The following is a 16799-nucleotide window of genomic DNA, read 5'->3' as shown; positions in this document are numbered from 1 at the left end:
CAGGTCTTGGTCCATAATCACCGAAGCTCATGACAGTCCAGGTCTGGTCCTTTACAAGACAAAGTCATTTTTTATGATTGGGTCTAGGAATTCATCAATTTGGTCTTTGAAAAATTGTCCAGAACAAGCCATGCAGGCTAGAGGGAGGCCTTACACAGCTATGGTTCAGAAAGCTTCATCATCACCTGAAGAGACTTCGACTCTTCTTCAAAACTCTGTTTTGAAGAAAAGTCAAACAAGCTCAATTATGACAATTTTTTTTCAAAAAATCACCAGTTGACTTTTTAGATGCAGTTATGATTTACATGGCCCAATGCTCTATCATACAGTCCCTGCAAAGAGGTGCCGAAAATTTCATCATTTGAGCCAAAATGTCAAAGGGAAAGTGAAAATCAGTGTGTCTAAAGGTCGATGAAAAAGTGAAAAACTCAAACATTAGAAAAGGGGTTTTCAAAGAGACAAAAATCAAAGCCTTCTCCTCCAAGGCTATAAATACATGTTTTGACCGAAACCAAAAAGCATTGTGCTCTTGCAAGCTTTGGAGAGACATTGCAAAAGTGAGAAAGCGAAATTGTGAGCGTTTGAGTGAGTGAGAGTTGGATTTCGAGGGTGCAGTGCATACACCAAGGAGCGCGGCGCACACGCAGCCAGCCCGCAGTGGGAAATTTACAAGGGCACGACGCACACCCAACGCGCATCGCACTGGGCTTGGCGCGTGACGCACATAGCCAGGGGCATAAAAAATTGCCAAACCGCTTCAAGTCTTGGTGAAGGCTAGCAAAACAAGAGGTAGGCCCTGTGGACACCTCTTCTCCATCAAATTTGTCATTGATATGGTGTTTATGAGATGTTTAAATGTCACCCAAAAGCATAAGGTCAACCATGAAAAAAATCACCAAGAAAACGATGGCTGGGGTTGCAAAAATGTGATGATAGCACCAAGGTTTCACTCCACTCCCCTTGTCCCCTCACCCATCATCTTTCTCATCTCCCCTTGACCATTTTTCCTAAGAACCCCACCCTAAAACCACTACATAACCCTTTCCCTATCCCTGCAAGCAATTCATGGTGAAATTCTGAGCGCGCGGCGCACACACAAGGAGGCGCGACGCACTCATTGTGCGTGGCGCACTGGGAGCCAGTTCACAGTGTAAAAATGCCACTGGCGTGGCGCACTCAGAGTGCACGGCGCACTGGGCAGTGCGCGCGATGCACAGAGATATAAGCCCAGAAAACCACCAATTTGCCTAAAAATTTTGTGAATGCCTATCAAACTTGAGAGGTAGACCAACTACCTTCACTCTTGGCATTAAACTTGAGAAGAATACCATGATTTTGATGAGTATAAATCTAATGCCAAATTTTTTTTTAGTAAACAAAAGAAGACACAAAGAAATCAAGCTCCCAGGGTTTTTGCTACAGTAACAGTGTTGTCAAAGTGTTCTCCTACCCTGCCCCTATCACCATTTTCCCTACATCATTTTCCCCTTATCATCACCCTAATACCATTGTAATCATATTCCTTTTCCCCCCTCCTCCTATGACTAAAAAAACCCAAACCCTACCAAAATAAATTCAAACCCTACCCCATCAATACTATACCCAAAACACTCCCAAATCCCTGATAAATCTCTCCGTTTAGCCCCTATTCCCATTTCATCATTCCTCTCCTAATACTCCCTGTTTTATTGTCCCCTTGGTGGTAGATTTTCAGAGCATCTACCAGTTCCATTGGATTCAGAGGGCAGCATAAAACTCAGGGTACAAACAGCAGTAATGGCATTAGAATTTTCATCAGAGTATGATGAGGGGACCCATAGTGACACATCTTCAGGAGAGAGGGCCCATAGGAGACATCACCGGAGTGGCAGACATCTTAGAGATGAGCCAAACACCCTCACTAAGCTGCAGGCATGCCCTCTTGCCATGTCTTGTTTCCAACACTTGGCATGTTATGAATTTTGTCAAAGGGTGGCAAATGTCAGAGTCCATCATGAGTTGGCCCGTCTTTTTGCACTTTATCTACAGGGAGGTCAATTTGTCTTGGCTGGGGTCACTTTCACATTGACACCTGAAACCATATCAGTGGCGATAGGCATACCCAACATTGGAGAGTAGTGGCATAAGAAAAAGAAGGTAGAGAGGCATCATTATGAGCCTTACATCAAAGACAGCTGTTTGAGCCAACTCACGAGAGTTTTTCCATTCAGATTTCTGAAAGATGAGTATGCCTCGCTCATGAAATTGATCATGAAGTACTTCAGTTGCGAAGGGAGGTTTTCTTGCCTTTATGCCTATCACATCAGGTTGCTCATGCACTTCACCAGGGTGCGGATGATGAACCTCCCATTTTTCGTTTGCAACAACATAGAAAAGATGAAAAACTTCATGCAGCACAAGACCCCTCAACAGCAGCTAAACAATGTCTATCATTTTTCTCTCATCCGGATTTTGGTGGACCATCAGTTGGGATTGCAGGGTGTTGCCTGGGAGGACTTCATCTCTCGTGATTTCTTCAGCGCTCCACCGGTGGTATTAGAGACAGAGCATGAGGTAGGGGGTCCTTCACATCTGTATGAGCGCCAGGAGACTGCTACCATGTTAGTGTACATCACATACCAGAAGGGCAGTAGACCTTTGTTTGCAGCAGCAAAGTGAGTGTTATCTCCACCCAGGGTGGAAGGGGCCTCGCCTCTGACATCAACATCACAGGAGCAGAGTAGAGGTAAGGAGCCAGTGCATGATGAGGGGCCTTCAGGAGAGCCATTAGGTGAAAAAGAGATCGAATTCATTCTCCTTCAGGATGATGAGACAGATGCAAAACCAACAAATGAGGAGCCTACAGAGATCATCTAGGAGCAACAGTTAGTAATTGAGTCCTTATCCTTTAACTTGGATAGGGCCAAGTGGAACATGAACTACCTGGAGCAGAGGAACAAGTATCTTGAGGACCATCAGACGATCATGGAGTTTCAGAACATCCGTGAGCATCGCCAAGCTGCTCAAAGGAGAAGAGTTCAGCCCACATCACTGGAGCAGGCGATCAATGAAGACCGGGAGGCATATCTCGAGATCAGGAACATGCAATTGGAGAGGCTGCTGGACAAAGCCAACCAGGACCTTGCTCTATTGAGACATATGGCTTTCCGTTACAGGGTGCAAAACATGAGTGCACAGGCCCGGATAAGGAGTTTAAAAGCAAAACTGGGGAAAGCCACAAGAAGGGCAAAACGGGAAAAAGAGCAAGATAGGCTTAGAATCTTGGCCGAGGCTTCCTTGGCTCAGCATGGCACCCCATAGAGAACTTCCAGCCCAAATTTCAAAAAATTTGGGCAAATTTTGGTCACATGGTGATTTTTTGGACAAAAAACAGGAAATTCCTCCTTGTGCGCCGCGCCACTGGCGCGACGCTAAAATTCTAGGGCTCCAATCGAGGAATGGTTTGAATTTTTGGATTTAGCATAGAAAATCACGACTATTGGTGTCTGGGCAAGAAATTTTGACAAGATCTGGGTCTCCTAAAGGTCAAAAAACACTCAAAAATGGCCTCTCTGCCACTTTTTTGACACACAGAAAGCAGTCTTGGGAGAATGAAGATTTGGAGGGAAAATGAGCACCAAATTTGGAAATTCCAGTGGGGTTAGAAAGTAGACAGGACAGGCTTTCCAACAAGCCCACTTGGGCACATTTTGGACACTTGAAAGTGCCCCAAAACAGGCCCCAAAGTAGCGCGACGCACAGAGAAAATGGCGTGGCGCACAGAGGAAAAATTGCCAATTTTCTTCCGTTTCGCGAAATTTCGGTTCGCGACTTCTCCAAGTGGGCCCGGTCATCTACACTTCGGTTTTTTTGGCACCAAAGGCGGCATTTAAAGAGTTTTTTCTCCAGATTGGCTTCTATCCAAGTGGCGAAGGAAGGCAAACGGTCACCCAATGCCAAATGTCATGTTTGCAGCGCTGCACCTGTAGCTGATGGTTGGCTCTCCATCTCCATTTTGTAATGATTCGAGTAACTTCCCAACCCCTGGGCATTCTATCTCTTCCTCACACATTCTATATATTGTATGCAAGTTATTTGCAAAGGGTTGGTTGGCTTGTAACTTCTGGGAGACTGTGGGAAAGAAACTTTGTTTCTTCACTGTGTATTTTTGACAGAGAATTAATGAAAGGCAGCAGCTCTGTTTCATGAGATTCTTGTGGTTGTGAGTGTAGCAAATGTGTTTCTTATGTTTTCATATGTATTTCGTTATGTTTCATAATTCAATTCATGTTCATTTCCAGTGAAATTTTCTGAGTGAGATTAGGTAGAATTCAATTTTATTGCTCTGCCTGTGGGAAAATTTCATGTTCAGTGTTATTCTTTTGTTGAAAAGGATTCATGTCACTATGCCCTTTTCACTTTCTTCAGCAATCTATTCATGCCGCAGTACCTCAAACTAAATTGTTACATTTTCCGCCTACCTTGCCTCACGGAATAATCTGTGCCTTTGTATTAAATTCTCTGTTCTTTGCTGAGTGCCGGTCCCATAACATCCCAGAAGATCGGTCATTCATAAAATTGTTTCCAGAATCCCTATTCACTTACTAGCCTAAGGTAAATATTGCATTTTAAGTCATCTCATACTGTTTTTGATTATCTATTCACTGAGCGTGACTCAGAGAGAGCCCTCTCCTGCTCTGGTAGGGCTAGCTACCAGACTGAGCGTGGTTTGTGGTTACCCTAATTTTTGCCTTCCTTCAGCCTGAGGTAGATTTAGGTGCTAACACTGAGGTTGGTTTCACTTATGATTAGGAAATTGTTCAAACACCTGATGCTCTTCATCACTCACATGTATGCATTGAATATCAATCTCACACACATATTTCGCTTCCTCCACTCGAACTACACGATCCCATCGATCATGCATTGGAGGAATCTTACACAGAAATCACACTTGATGTGTAACACAATAAGCACACTTGCACAACGTAAGTAGTCTACCTTTCTCACATTTGATTGCATCTCATAGTCAAGAGAATGCATACATAAGATCTGCACACACGGTAGCACAACACCATGGCAAGTCCACATAGTGCATCTCATGCGTTTTCACTCACTTATGTTCTGTGAACGCTTTTAAACTCAGTGTGTGTTTGTCTTCATTGTTATATCTTTCTTGTTTTCTGGTTCGCATAATTGTGTTGTTCATGAACCATGCCTTCACCAACATGGGTCGACCAATGCACCAGTGGTTGCATTGGAAATATCACTTCACATTATCAGTCCCATGCACTGTTAGCTTAGGAGTAGGAGTAGTGTTTGCTTTTGGCTTGTTTGCTTGCATGAATGTTTGCTTCTTACCTTGTGTGTTTGCTTGCTTTCTTGTTTGTTTGCTTACTCACTTTGCTTACGCATTTGCTTATGCTTCTTGCTTTGTTTTCTAGTTTGTTTGCTTGTTTGCGTTTGTAGGATAGTTTCGCATGGATCGTGTGTAACCCTTGAAACAAGCTGGGTAAAGTACAAGAGGACTTGTACAACTATCAACATTTGGTTATCTGTTGTCCGCTCTCTTATGAAGAACTTTTTATCTTCAGTCCATGATATATTGATGGAAAATACGTATTGTTCGAAGTGAACCTTGGTGAAAACACAACGCTTGCCCGCTAACTAGTGTCACCTACTCTAGTTGGTTGTTTTTGGGTTAATCCTTGTCAGCTTAGTCAAGTAGAGTAAGGTGAGGGGGAAATAACAAGAACGTTAGAGGTATATATAAACTACTTCTCTGAAGGAAAAACCTCTTCTGCTCTCAATAAGTCGGGATCCCTCTTCCGCCTCTTAAATGAATAAGTGTTATGCACAGTTACGAAAATGAAAATAAAAAAAAATGAAAATTTGAAAACAATGAAAAATGAATAAGGCAAAATAAGAGAAAGGATTCTTGCGCAGAGAGGTGATGCAAGTAACTCCACCGGGGCACTGACCAGGCTCACATGTAGCGAAGCGATGCTTGTGTTCCTGCGTGACTCCGCCGGTGTACTGTCCAGGCATGCTGGCAGTGGAGCAACACCAGAGATGAAACTAAAACTCCAACGATAATAAAGCTTGTGCAGCAATATACCCCTCATCCCAATGAAAACAACTGTGTTGGCTTGGCTTGGAATGTGTGCCGACCGACCAAGAGCTTGGCAGATGCTACATCTTATAATCGAGCAAGTGTGGAAACCAAGATGAACAGAGAGCTGAACAATACTTTCAGAGGTGTTACACTTTCTTTTCACCAACAAGGTCCATTCAGAGAGCTGTAGTTCTACCAGTGTGTCGCCAAGTGTTGTAGCGGCTACAACACCCTCCAAAATTTTTCCTTAGCTTCGTTTTGGAGCCTCCCTACCAACCGTCCTCAACAAAATGTATTGCATCGTCAAGCATATAAACTTCAGTTGTTTCTCAATGTCTTGTCAGCCTATGCATGTTAGTTTGCTTCACTCCCCTCACAAGTTGTCTTTCGGAACTTAGATCAAGTGCTAGCCAAGCAACTCCCCCAGAAAATTGCGCAATTCTAGAGGGGAACCAACCTTCTCTCCAGAAATTGTGCAAATCAGCTGGCCAGCCTGCTGTGCCCAAGAATTGCGCAATGCTGCCTATCAAGATTCTTATGAAAAATTGCACAATTCATCCCAGAACAGCTGCCCAGCCCAGGAATTGTGCAATCCTTGGAGACAGTCATCTGTTCCTCCTAGAAATTGCACAATCCCTCCGGGACAACCATCTCTGCTTAGCCTAGAAACCACACAAATCCCTCTCTTAGGCTTGCAGACTGCTGCATTTACCTTCAGGTTCACTAGTCCCGTCTGGGATTGAGCTATCCTGATTTGCATGCATGACCTGTTTGTTTTCCCAAAATAGCAAAGACAACATGCAAAGAGCATCCCCAGATTTAGGGATCTATTTTTATCAATTGGATGTCACACGCAAGGATCATTTTGAAAACCTCATGCTAAGTGTCACTTTTCCTAGATTTGTGGCATGCACATCATGACCTTGATCTTATCAAAACTTATGTATTGGACGTTGCAGAGCTCATTCCTCACATCGATATTGCAGCTCTGACATCCCACATCACATCTAGGAGCCGTCAGCACATTCAACTTAGCTGTTTTGAGGTAAGCCCGCTTTGCATGTCTTGCGTTGCGCTTCTGTCACTTTTTGTGTTTCAGCTTGTGTGAGGGTTGTTTACTTGATTTTAATGAATGCTTGTTTTTGTTTTAGTGTATGTTAGCTTGTACAAGCACCATTTCAATTTTCGTTCACACCTCACTGTTGTCGCATGCATGACACTTTTTTTGCACTAACGGTTGTCGTCGCGGTGACCCGATTAACACACATGCATGCTGTCTCGTCTTCTGAATCATGCACTCACTATTTGCATCCATGATCATTCACTCTTGTTTAGACTGAACTTCACCATGCATTCAAACTTCTCATGTTGCAATCGCTCGTTAGCGGGTTTGGGCTACCTTGGCCCGGACAACATTGCGCAATTCTGAGAGGGAAGGCCCTGCCTTCCTCTTAGAAAATGCACAAATCAGGCTAGTCAGTGCCCTCTAGTCTTGATTCCTGCAATTCTGAGAGGCATTGACTATTGGTCCAGAAAATTGCGCAATGTAGTCCTTGGGCCTGCATCGCTTTCCAGCTGAAATTGCGCATTGTGCAATATTAGCATCTAGCAGGCCAGGCTAGACTATGCATTACGCAGTTCCAACAGTCAGTCAACCTCCCAATAGCCTGGACTGTGCATTGCATAGTTCCAGCAGTCAGTCAACCTCCCGATAGCCTGGACTGTGCCTTGCGTAGTTTTGGCAATCAGTTTCTCGACCTCCTAGTGGAAATTGTGCAATCTTCACGACCAATCACACAGGTATGTTGCAAGTCAGTCCTCAAGTTTGTTTTGGTTTTTGACTGATAGATTGATTTCCATGAGTGTTTTTATGTCTCCAGGTATCACAGGTGTTTGTGTGCCTCTCAACAGCATAGGCACATGGCTTCCAGGAGAGCAGAGTCAAAGACATCATTGAGAGCACAACTGGAGATGCAGTTGAGCAAGTGTCTTTGAGCTTGCCCACCTATGAAGACATCAAGTTGTTTGTAGACAAGGACATCAAGGTGAAATTGCAGTAGCATTGTAGAGAGCATCACCATCAGTAGTAGTAGACGGTAACACACCTGCACGTGATGAATGCAAGAGGAAGGTTGTTGACAACATGAAGGTGGAGCAAGGATGCAAGTTCAAAGCAGATCCACTTGTGATGAAAGTAGCTTTGGAGATTGAGGCAACGACGTGACAAGAGGATCATGTGAAGGTAGAGAAAGAAATAGAGAAGGAGTTACAGGTGTTGAAAGCGGCAACTCAAGGAACAAAAACCGCTGTAAAGATGAGAGAAGGGTTGCAGTAGGAATAGGTACAACAAGGGGCGCGACATGAACAGACTGATGAAAATGCGCATGTACAAGTTATAGATCCATCTTAGCAGCTCGCACAAAGTAGACAGGGTGAGCAATGTTTTTGATCGCATGTAAGGGAGTTCAAAAACATGCGTGTCATTGTATGCACACATGCAATCCCACCCATTGGCACACTCACCAATGCGAAGACATGGACTTAGTCTGACTGGGGCTGAAAATGAAGTTTGAGAGTTGATGCGCATAGCCACCAGCACACACTTGGAGATTAGCACAGAAATTATGCATCAGTGTGTTGCCGGTCCGGCCACACCTAAGACGACCATGGGCATGCTATCAGACGAGTTGGACAAAGGAGCCATATTAGTTTACCCGGATGCAACAGAGGCAAGAGTTTTCTTTCAGCAGGATGTCACCATTGAGCGCGCAGACACCACCACAGACCACCAAGCTTGGCATCATCTTGTCACGGTCAATCACCATAAGGATGTCGAAGAGTTGGTCATCCCATAATCGTCCGAGTCTTAGTGATGTCTTGCATGGCTTGCTGAAGCCTATTTTGTCTCACATGGGTACATGTGCAGATTGAATATAACATCTTGTAAAGTGGAAGTCCAAGTGTCGATAGGTTAATGTAACAGTCATAAAGTATTTGAAGAGTCGTGAGGGCAGGTGAATAGTCACAAAGGGAGAATGTCAAGGGTCACCCCACCCTTTGCTATTCATAGTACCTCGTAACTCATTAACAGGGCTTTTGGTCAGCGAAGCTTCCAATAGGAGTATCTTACAGAAAGCTTGGAGAGTATTGTAACGAGCCTTGGCTTCTCCACTGTGCAGAGCTAGTATATCTCTTTGGAGGAGCAGGCGACAGTGATTACAACGTTCCACTGTTGGGACTAATGGTTGGTCATGGTTGTACTGTATGATTGGAACTTTCACTTCTTAATATAACAGATCCAACACATTTCATGCATATGTTGTTATTATATTTCAGCAAACTTGTTTACTCTAATGATATATGTATCTGTTTGCTTATGCATGCACATATGGACTTTTCTGTGTAAGTATGTACAAATCTTACTGAAATGTGCTGTTGGTTTAACCATCACTTTGGATTGCTAGCTTACTTGCTTTCCAGTTTGTGATGCATCTTTGCTCGTGTGTTCCCTTCTTAGCCATGTGCTTTCATAGGTTTCCAAGGGGCGCACTCACCTCACTCTCAGTGTGTTATAGCTGTTCACGTGCCTTCCTTGACTTGCTGCATATGTCACACCCTTGCTACCAACAGGGACATCTTCCTTGCCTCTGCGTGTAAACGAGGTCAAGGCGATACCGTATGACCCACTACTGGGACTCCTACACCAAACGGTCTGAGGTCTAGTTAGGACTTCTTACTGGGGAGATCCCCTGACATGTTGGCAGGTCCAAAACTGTTAACAGAACCATGGGTTGACAATTAATGACAGGGATTTAACTCGCAATTAAATCACCCAATAGATAGATAGATAGATAGATAAATAGTATGAATGTATGTACACGTGTTCTATGAATTATATGCCCATATATATGTGTGGTTTCGTTTGTGCACGGTTATTTCCAGAACTACCGACATCAAACATTGCAGGGCCATTATAAAATGAAACACACTTCCTATGAGACCTTAACATCACAAGTTTAGTGCACATTTAACCATGATATATATATATATATATATATATATATATCTATATATATATATATATATATATATATATGCCTGTGTGTGGTCCTTACCACTCAGTACAAGCCATGGCCAAAATTAGCCACATAGGGCCATTTCTAATGCAGCGCTCTACATATACTCTAGTGACTTAACGTACTTATTATGCATTCAATCATGACCATTTATATACATATCTATATTATACATATACAAGGCAGTGTACCCTACTTATGATTAACTCAACCTTTAATTTGATAACATCCACACATGCATCTATATGCATGTTTATTTTATGTGAGTACATGTATCCGTGTTTACATCTCAACGACTGTATTAAGAGCTTCCAGACATTATTACAGTCCTATCAGTGAGGTCCATAACTATACTAAGAGTACTAGTGTAATATGCCTATGCGTACAACATATAAGTATACATATATTTGTAATTCATGCATGATGAGCATTAGTGGAAAATCCATAGCAACGATGCACCAAATATCAGAAATTCATTCCTTAGCCACAAGAAACAATGACACAAAGGAAACTTACAGTATAAACATACAATTCATGGCAGATAGTATATGCAAGGAACTCATCTTGAATTAAGGTTGAATATGAGCAATTGAGAGTGGGACTATCACTCTCCACCCAACCATAAACAATTGCAGATTAGACTTTCTTGTGACTATCACCCCTGAGCTGGATTCTAATGCTAGAGTTAGAGTGCTTTTATAAGGGAAACCAAATAGTGTTTTCAGCTAAGCAAGAGGTCACAAGGTCACAACACCTTCATCCACCAGCTACATAGATTTCCAGTCTTCTAGACTTATAACCAAGATAAACATCCATACTAAGATACCATACAACAGGGAATTATCATCTCTTTGTCAGGAGAAGAGAATCCACACTAAAGGAAGTTTTCTTTAGAGGATAAGCTACTACTAAGCAGAATGAATCACCTCTCCAAGTGGTTTATTTGTGAGACACACACTAATGATTTATTGCCAATGAAACTCTTGGTGATTCGTCAGCCTCACAATGATCACCACTCTCCTAAATGCAGTAGGTTCTTCAATCCCAAGATTTTGGTGGTTCCTTCAACACTTTGTCAAGCTTCTGATCTTTATTTTTTCTTCCCAAAAAGCCTCCTCCCAAGGATTCTTTAGTTGGTATTTTTCACAGTGCTCTAAGTCCCAACACTCTCCCCTTCATTTTCTCTATTGTGCCCACAACAGTGAGTAAGAGAATTCACAAACTATGGTCTGAGCACATGTTCTTTTCCCAAGAGTCCTTGAATCCCCCAAAACATGGTCCGAGAGCCTGCTTGTATCCAAGAATGATCCCCCTCTCCTTCAATTGTGCCTCTTAAAATAAAAAACCATCCATAATTTCCCAAGACTCTACACAACCCCTTGCTTCATAGACAACGTCACCCACACCACACTTAATTCTTTATCCTCTTCTTTCTTGTTGTTGTAGATGAAGGACACCTGGGCATGTCCTTGTCTCTACAATTATTTTTAATACCGAGAAAACTCTTTTAATCTCTTCAACCAACCAATGGTTGTTGTATTTAAATTTTTTTCCCAATTCCCTAAGCGATCTCCCACCTCAAGCAAACTAGAATTTGTGTCCTTTCTCTCAATCTTTGAGTAAATTAACTTCTTCTTCTTCTTCTTCTTCTTTTTTCTTTTTTTTTTTTAATAATGGTGAAAATTTAATCATGGTTTGTTACATGAGGCATGGTTGATTGACTCAGGTGCATCTGTTCATATGACTGCCCATAGGGAGTGGAAAAGTCAAGTTGAAGTTGATAGGTGGAAGGATTAGAACACTTCTAGGTTTTCTACACATTCCAGGATTCACTAGAAATCTAATTTATATAAGTAAGATGGATGATGCATGTGTAAAGATAGTGTTCAAGAAAGATACTTGCAAGATGGTTCAAGTAGCATTGGTATTGATGTGAATAGTTCATATTATAACTTTGTACAAGCTTCTTGGTAGTATTACTATTGATTGGTGCAACAATTATATTGTTCCCGAAAATTAACTAGAAAATATTGTATTCTTTGGTGAAAAGACTATGTTGTGGCATCAAAGTCTGGGACATATTTGAGAGAAGGGCCTTCAGATACTACATGGTAATGTTATGGTAGAATGTATGTCTAATTTATATTTGGATTTTGATTTCTATGAACATTGTGTATATGGGAAGCATAATCATGCGAGTTTTCCTTCTGGTGTTAAGAGGGTAGAAAGAATAATAGAGCTTGTGCATAATGTGTTTATACTTGTGTCATTTCCATAACTGGGTAAATCTATGTACTATGTCTTGTTTATAGATGACTTCTTGAGGAATACATGGATATATTTCCTCAAGAATAAATCTGAAGTCTTTGACAGGTTTAAATAATTTAAGACTCAAGTGGAAAATTAGATAAAGAAGAAGATTAAGGTGTTGAGGATAGATAACGGTGTTCCTGTAGGCATGAGGTTGTCTGCAAAATAATGTCATGAGACACAAGAAGAGGAAAAAAACATTCCTTGTCTTCCATATGCGATTGAAATCAAAAGCTTGATGTATGCAATGGTATATATGAGACCAAACATTACACATGCGGTGGGAGCATTTAGTAGGTTTATGCCAAAACTAGGGAAGGAGCATTGGACAATTGTAAAGCAAGTTTTCAGGTATATGCATGACACTACTGATTATGGTTTGTGCTACCAAGGAAGACCATGATTGGACATGGTGTTGGACATATGTGTCTATGTTGATGCAGATTGGGCTGGATATCTGGATTAGAGAAGATCTACATGTGGGTATGTGTTTAACCTAATTGAAGGGGAAATCAGTTGGATGAGCAAGAGATAATATGTAGTGGCACTTTCAACTGCAAACGTTGAATACATGCAACCACTCATGCGAGCGAGGAATTAGTTTGGTTTCAAAGATTGTGTTCAGGCATGGGATTGGTACAATAAGCTATAAGGATAGATTGTGACAATAAAAGTGCAATTTTCTTGGCAAAGAACTTTGCTTATCATTGGAAGACAAAGCATATTGATGTTTAGTATCACTTGGTGAGGGATATGGTTGAAGACAAAAAGGTGTTGTTGGTAAAGTTGGACACTTTGAAGAATGTTGCAGATGCATTGACAAAGTTCGTGAGCACTGAGAAGTTTTATGTGTAGAGAAATATTGGGCATTGTGGCCTTGGACTAGTGATTGTGTACTCCTATGACCCCTTGTGTGCAAAGAAAAGAACTAGTGGGAGAATGTTGGGTATGTGTTATATTGAATTCACAACTAGTTGTAGGTGTTGTTATGTTACGTCGAGTGCAACGGGGGGTTTCAAGGGGGGCAGCAGCCCCTCATGTTTGGGGTTTGGGGCAACGCCCTATTTTTTTTTTTTTTTTAAGAATTTATTTGTGGATAATTTTTGTATAGGGTTAAAACCTTCAAATAACTTATTTGAAATGAAACCATTATGGCTCAGATGTTGTCATTTTATTAACATATTATAAGCATGTTTTGCGAGAAATTCTCATGGCCCATGTGCACCCAACATAGGACATATAGAGCTTATTTTATTAGTAGCTCTCTTTATGAGAGTTATATGCTTAGTTGTTTCTTGATGTTTATGTGTATCACCATTCTCAAATTTCTAAATTATCAAGATTGGAAGTTGGACCTAGCTAATGTGGATATTCCCAAAACTATAAAGATATATTCACTTAAGTTTTCGTAACCATCAACCTTGCAAGGGAGAAATTAGTTTTGCAAATCCTCCCAAAACAAAGTTGATCTTCCATTCCATATTTCCCATAAGTTTATCTACATTGAGACATATTTCTTTGTTGGAATTTTTTATAAATATGAGATCCGCCTAGAAATGATGTAGTTCTTGTGATATTCTATCATGGAATATTCCATATACATGCCCACGATGTTAACCATTATTTCTCTCATATCCATGTTAACCTTGATATTGTTGTGTTGAAGAGTTCTATTTTTTGAAGGCCCAAACCTTCTCTCTCAATTCGGGTGCATATCACTTTCCATAATATTAATGGCCATATGTTATCCATTTTTTCACGCACCACCCTGCCACGAGAAGTTTTCTCAAATTGTTTCTATTTGCTTTAAAATTTTATTTAGAGCTACTATGATTGAAAATAGGGGCATTTAAAGTGCTTACATGACTATTTTCAATAAATTTACCATCTTAGCTAGAGATAGGTATCAAAATATCCATCCCTTATCCCATTTGGATCATTATATTACTTGTCATTGATATCAACACTTCCATAGTGGAAAAATAGGAGGAATTAGTTTGCAAAGTCATTTTTATAAATGAGTCCCAGTTTGGATAATTAGGGTTCAAAACTTTCTAAATGAATTTTGAGGCCTTAAATGAAGTTTTTTGGGTTCAAAAAATTTCATGTTTGTGAGACCATTTGGCATTGTTCTACACTTAGAGAGATTTCCAGCAATGCAAAAAATCACATGAAATGAAGTTTGTATGTAAAAGTTATGTCTCTCGCAAGTTGGCATAAAGTGATTGACCACCATGGAATGAGTGGATGCCATGTCAGGCCCCATTACTCATGCATATGGGTATAGCCATGTGTGGACTTTGAAGAAGGCTTTAGAAGGTCCAAAATTGTAACTCTAGTGAAGGGTTGAGGAGGTCAAACCTTACCCTTAGTTGGCTATGGACTATCTAATATACTGGGTCACTGAGAGGAGTAGGGGTTCCATTCTATTCGATTATATCATGTTCCATAGTTGAAGAGTAATTGGGAGTGGGAAGTAAGTGAAAAAAATAGGGGGTTAGGATTTTGTAGCAGTCTTATAGGCCATTGGTCTCATGTAACTCCACAGTGGGTACATCTTTCTTTGTACTTTCACATTTTCTATAAAAAGAAAAAGAGAGTAGGGCAACCTCACTTCCTAGCTGGGTTTTTCTACTATAAGGGTTTCCTGAGGCAAATATTTGTGTCAATTGTGGATGATGTATGTATTTATTTTTATGTTCTATTTCTCACATTTCAGCGAGTTTAATTAATTAAGTAGGAAATCATCTAATTAAGTATCTGGAGTCTAAGGAAAAATTAATAGTAAATATTTTAGTGATTTTATCATATTTGTTGTGATGAATATCCACCATATTAGTAGCAAATCAGGTTTCATTGGGGAATTTTATGGGAAATTGTAGGGGATGCAAGAATTGGTTTAAACAAAAAGTCACAGAACCCCAGCCATGGTTGATGAGTCTATTCATAATACCCCTCATCGTCCAACAAAAGGGAGATTCTTGAGGTTGGAAGTGTAGGTCACTGACATCACACAATATGAACCTCCTTATGTTATCTCTAGCAAACAAAATCAAAATCATATAAGATGGAGGTTCTAACTCAGAGGTCATACGAGAGGGGAAATAAGGAGATCATGAAATCTTGAAAAAGGAGTCAAGAAAAGAACACAAGAAAGACCAGTTGATTTCAAGTGCCATTAACCATTCACAATCCTTATTCAATGTGGAAGAGAAGGTGGACAGAAAGCCATACCAAGGTGAGATCAATGTCTTAAAACCGAATCACTAGTTGCAACAATTATAAGTGTATTTTAGTGTTCACCATATAAATGAGAAGCATAAAATATTATTTGCTAAATTATAGTTAAAGGACATACTCTAAACTAGTGGGAAATCCATATGGAGACACTTAGGTTAGAGGGTGATATCGCAAAATCTAAGTAGGAGGAATTCAAAATGCTCATAAACTCATGATTCTACCTTATTAGGTGTGTAGAGGACCATTCGATTTGGTTGCACTACTTCAAGGAGATGCAGGCGAAAAGTGTATTGGAGTACACCACCAAGTTTAAAAAGATTACCATTATGTTGAGTATATCTCCCAAGACTTAACATTTACTCCTTAACTATCTAGGGGTTTATATAGTCATTTACAAAAAAAAGTGATGTTGTTCAAGCCAAAAACAATGAACAAGGCTTGTGTACATGCACAATATTTAGAAAACATAGGCTAAAAGAAAGGGGCAAACAAGTGGTTCAAAGCAAAAAAAAAGAACCAAGAAGATTCCAAGAAGTGGAAAAGGAAGTGGAAGGGGGAGAAGGATAAGAATATTACATCCATTGCACATCATTGCAGTAATATTGGAACCATTGTAACCATTGAAATATTGATGGTCAAATTGAGTTAAAGTGTTATAAATTACATCCATAGCTGAACTTGAAGAACTGAAAGAAGGATAGAATGAAAAACTATCTTCTAGTTATATATTCAAGGAATAAGGTCGAAATCTACTATGATGTGGATGAGAAGATTTTTTTCATGGTAGTGTAGAAGGAAGTGAATTTTAGTAGCCTTCATCACTAGCAAGAGAAATATATAACCAAAACCTTCCATAATAAGATTTAGGTCAAGAAGACCACGATATATCATCTATTTAACTTAGGTTCATAGGTTAATATCATAGTAGCAGATCTGGTAAACAAACTTGAATTGGAGGATCTTGATCATCCTAATCCATATCCACTAGCATGGGTAAACAAGGATGCAGATATCGAGGTAACAAAATAGTGTGGGATAAAATTTGCTACAAGCGTTGATTATATTAATGAATTAGAATT

This window comes from Pinus tabuliformis, chromosome X (genome assembly GCF_031772625.1).
Source record: "Pinus tabuliformis cultivar Carrire ecotype Pingquan chromosome X, CPIR1, whole genome shotgun sequence".
Taxonomy (NCBI): Eukaryota; Viridiplantae; Streptophyta; class Pinopsida; order Pinales; family Pinaceae; genus Pinus; species Pinus tabuliformis.
This window is presented reverse-complemented; position numbering follows the sequence as displayed.